The 4804-nt window shown below is 45.6% G+C and overlaps 1 pseudogene; it reads right to left on the reverse strand.

Annotated features, from left to right (window-relative positions):
* Nucleotides 1-394: 394 nt before the first annotated feature.
* Nucleotides 395-514, reverse strand: LOC136660754 (5S ribosomal RNA; annotated as a pseudogene).
* Nucleotides 515-4804: the final 4290 nt, after the last annotated feature.

The raw sequence follows: 4804 nt of genomic DNA on the forward strand, positions 1-4804 counted from the left end.
AATCCCAGACTCCCTTTGGAGAGATGCCCTTGCTCCTTTCTGGGACAGATGAATTCATGAACATTTCAGAAGGTCTTTCTTCTCAGGGAAATCTGGTTTGGGGTACCTTGACCAGCCAGGGCTCCTCAATGCAGACATCCAAAGCTGTTTCTATTGGTTGAATTGTGCTTGATCCTCTGGAGTGATGTTGCTGGGCTACCATCTGGTAGGGGAAAGTGCTGGTGTGTACTCTAGAGCAAATGATGACCATCACAGCCAGGACATGTGGGGTGATTTTCAGCATTGGAAAGCGTCTTCTATACAGGAATACAGAAGAACCTGCACAAAAGTGCTTTGCTCTGGCATCATTCAGCCTGGTGGTTGGCAACCTTCAGTCTCGAAAGACTATGGTATCAGCCTACAGCACCCGGTATTCCCCGGCGGTCTCCCATCCAAGTACTAACCAGGTCTGACCCTGCTTAGCTTCCGAGATCAGACGAGATCGGGCACATGCAGGGTAACAGTTGCTATCTTCAGCCTCAAACAAACAAAACAAACAAAAAATAGACTGGTAATAAAGTTTCAAGTACCTTTCATGGAATTCAGTGGGTCTTGCCTGAGCATGTATAGTGTAGTGACTGAAAGCGCAATTCCAAGGAAGCCCCTCAGTGATTGGAGACACTATCAGCCTGGGAGTGTCGTGAACAAGCTATAAAGCAAGCTTGCGACCACTCTGGAGTCAGGTAGGTTGTGCACTGGCCTCCCCATGGCATATCCCCACTGGGCAGGGGTAAGTCATATGGTGATACTGTATATTGGATTTTACTACTGAGTTGCTTGTCGGTCATAGGTACAGAGGTCATATATAAATTCCATAGCTATTCAATACATAAATCAATTAGAGATGAAATGGTTCTATCCAACAGTGGTCAGAATGAAATGAGTACCGTACACTCTGTTCCCAATTCCTTGTCCTTTTCCAGCACTCAGGTGTCACAAGCCCCTGTGGCAGGCCAGTCACATTTCTCAGGCCAGTCTTCATTGAAACCAAAATGAAGAATCCCACATGGGCCAATACCTATATGTGAGAGACAAATCCTCACCACCACCAGTGTTGACTCCTCTTCAATCACCCCATCTCAGCTGCCTGTCCTGTCCTGTCCATTCTGCAAAGTCAGAGCTAGTAATCAAGCCAAGACTCACAAAAATCCACAAGCCTAAGTTTGGAAAGAACTTGACAAGCCTCACCGGAGCAAAGTCCCAGCCTCAGCAGGAAGTCTGTAGCACTCTTTATGGGAGAGCCAACGGCCAAGAGGGCAGGCAGAACTGTTCCAGAATCTGGGATTCCCTTGCTGCCAAGGAAGACGCTCCAATCCAGGGCGATCTTCAGTTTTGAAGGGGTCTTTCTGTGCCATGCTGGGCCCTATTATGGTGCTGCTCCCCCCACCAAAAATGAGTAGTCTCTGGTTGTAGCAGTCGGAATGCCTGCAGTGGCACTCACCTTATTTACAAGAGGTGGAGCTGCCATTTTAAGTGCCCCTGATGGAGCACTGCAATCCCTGATCCACTTATCGGGATGTAGCTTGGTATGGGGTCGTCACACTGGATGCATCCCTACGCCTGGGATCTCTGAGCTGGAGCCTGGCAATGTCACAAGATGGCTTCTCCATGGAAAATGGGGTGAAATATGGGATAGCATAGAGAGCCCAGCAGTCAAGGTCCAGCCAAGTCTCCAAAATGGCCGAATGTTAATCTTTGCCGAATGCCTGCCTGGGGGGGGGAGAAATGGAGAAACAGAGTCATTGTGGGTGGCTTGACTTTGTTCACAACCATCAGGTCACTTCTGGCTTCAGCCTCCATCCTCCCCAGGTTTTGGAAATGGTCCAGCGTTCGAGTTAGCAGCTGCCCCTTGTGGTGAGCTGCTAGAACTGCAGCAGAGTGAAAACGCTCTGGACTGGCCTCGCCCACCTAGGCTGGTTACTGGGCTCTTCTGAACAGAGAGGGCTGTAAAAAAATTTTGTCTGGGCTGGGCCTTTGTCAGACCTTCAGGGTGCCTTTGGGTCCAGTCCTATCCAACTTTCCAGCACCGGTGCAGCTGCAGTGCAGCCCTGAGGTAAGGGAACCACTGTTCCCATACCTTGAGGAGGGCTCTGGGACTGCCTCCCCACCGCAGGAGGCAGTGCACACCCCATTGGCACAGCTGCACCGGCACTGGGAAACTGGATAGAACTGGGCCCTTTGTCTCCTACGATGCCTGGTGTGCTCCTTATTTCTCAATCTTGAACCCTGCCTCCCCCCTGCCACCCATAAATGCCTTTGACAGCTATTTTCTTTTGTGCCTGCTGCCAAATATTTTTTAAACTTGACTTGTTGAGTAATTTGCTGAAACTAATCTTTCCTCTAACCTTTTAAAAAAAACACAATTTAAATAACTTTGGATATGCTTTTTAAAATGTCTCCCTGCTTGTTTAAGTACATAATTGTTTTTGCTCACAGTAATCTTCTCTTAGATGTTCATGCTTGACTTATTTAATAAACTCTTCTGTGCATTTAAAATCATAAATTAGCATTGAAAAAGCCCAACACTCCATTACCCACAATACATTTTACTGTATTTTTCAATGAGGAGCACTCAAGTCACAGAGAAGTGACTCAGGGGGATCCACCGGAAATGGCGGTGGGGAGAACGGATCGCGAGAAGAGGAAGTGCAAACAGTTGTTCAGAAGGAGGCAGTGGCGGTGTTTTTGCTGATGCTGATACAGATGCAAAGGAAGTGGAAAGCAATCTTTCTGTTGACCCTTTAGGAGGTGCTAAAGCTCAGGAGAGTCTACACTTTGCATGCAGAAGAACGCAGGTTTCGAGAACCTTTAGTTGACCTCCAATTAAAACCTTGGAAGTAGCTGCCAGACGGGAGACCAAAGATTGTCAACCTTTTTTGGGAAGTTGTTGCAAGTAATGCCTTTGGCAGGTGACACCACTACCACCAGAAATGTCCAATGTGTGCAAGATTAAGCAACTGGTCCCACCATTGGGGCTTCCCTCGTCACCTTCCTTCCCCAAGTCATACCTCTTTTGAAGGGCACAGCCTCATCTTGCCCACTACATCATCACCACAGCAGTGCAATAAAGTACCCCCACCATACTGTACAGTGGTGCCAGTGGTTGAAAACCACTGGAGCAGACAGTCCAGGAATGATAAGAACAGAATTTACATTGTTCACAGCATCTCACCTTCCTCATTGTCTCATCACTCCAGCTGCTCTGTAAAATATGACAAGATCATTCTCTCCACTTGCAGGTGGGTAAGACTGAAGCTGAGAGATAGTGGCTTCCCAAAAGATGTTGGGGAAATTTTCCCCACTGACTCTGCTGGCTGCTTCTTTTTCCCCTGGAAAAAGAGGGTGAAAAAGACCTGTCTTTTCTCCCTTCCCATCTTTCTAAGGACAATGCCTTAGTTTGTTTTTGAGCCCTGAATGACTCGGAATGAGAACCAAACTACTCTCAGTGCAGGGAGAAATAGCATACTGCAGACACTTGTCTATAAGTGGATCTCACAGATAAGTCGACGGCAGGGTTTGAGCAAAAAAAAAATCATCATGGAATTTTCTATTTTTTTCTCAACCCTCAGATAAGTCGGGGTTTAAACTTAGGGGGGTGTCTGACTATAGTTTTGACTGATTTTACCTGAGGCCAGATCCTGAAAAATCACCTACCATTAATTGTTACCTAAGAACTGTACAGTCTCTAATTTATTAAAAACATAGTAAAAGATCATAAGATACATTTTTATTCTTTTTAAATTCTGGTCTTCACCACCTTTTTGTAAACACAGTCTGTGCACTGTAAACAACATACCAGTAGAACAGTGGTTCTCAACCTGGGATTCATGTACTCCCAGGGGCACTCAACAGGACCTTTAGGGGTACTTGAAAAATAATGGCATAATGGCAGAAAAAGGCAGGTCATGCTCCAGAATGCTTTGCAGGGCCAACAAGGCAGGAAGGAAGGTAGCTAGTTGGCTGTGAAAGCCCCACCAATAGCTAGTTTTTGGTCATCAATTCATGTATGAACCAGTGATTGAAAAACAGAACAGTAAAAAAAGCTGAAACATAATATGGAATGTGATCAATCATGCAGAATTTCTCAGCACACTTCTGGTGCAAAACACTGCAAAGGCAGAGTCTTCTGTTCTTCAAACAGATGAAAAGAGAAAGCACTGTGATAAATACATGAATTCTGGACTTTCATAGAGAGGAGATGAGGGCTTGTATTATTAATTACAAACAGTTTGCTAATATGAAGGGTACAATTTAAGGAAATGGGCTGCCAAGGGAACCACTGCAGGAGATCCATGAATCAAATCCACCTTTAAGGTGTCTGGTGTGTTAAGCCAGAAGTTCTACCTACAACATACAACCCATAACACATAACTGAGAGTGTGCAGTTCAATTCACAGCAGAGAGATGCAGCTGCATACATTTGCACCCTTTTTACTCAGAAGTAGGCCCACTGCTTCCCATGGGTGTTATTCTTAAGTAAGGGTACATTGAATTGTAGCCTGGGACTTTGCTTCAGATGGAAAGGAGGATCCTATCCTGGTGTTTCAAAAAACAGATCTCTGCTAAATGCAAAACAGAACCAGGCTGCAAAAAGCATTTGCAAAATGGAACAGAGGAGAATAAAAGGTTAACTTTGGCTGGAATTTCCCAGGAAAGTTACTATAGAAACAAATGATCTCTGCATTGCTTCTAATGACTTCTAATGGCTTGAGCATGAAATTTTTCAGAGCTGAAAGCCTCTGCCCAGATTGACCCAGAATTGGAG

Source organism: Tiliqua scincoides, chromosome 9 (genome assembly GCF_035046505.1).
Source record: "Tiliqua scincoides isolate rTilSci1 chromosome 9, rTilSci1.hap2, whole genome shotgun sequence".
In the NCBI taxonomy this organism is placed as follows: Eukaryota; Metazoa; Chordata; class Lepidosauria; order Squamata; family Scincidae; genus Tiliqua; species Tiliqua scincoides.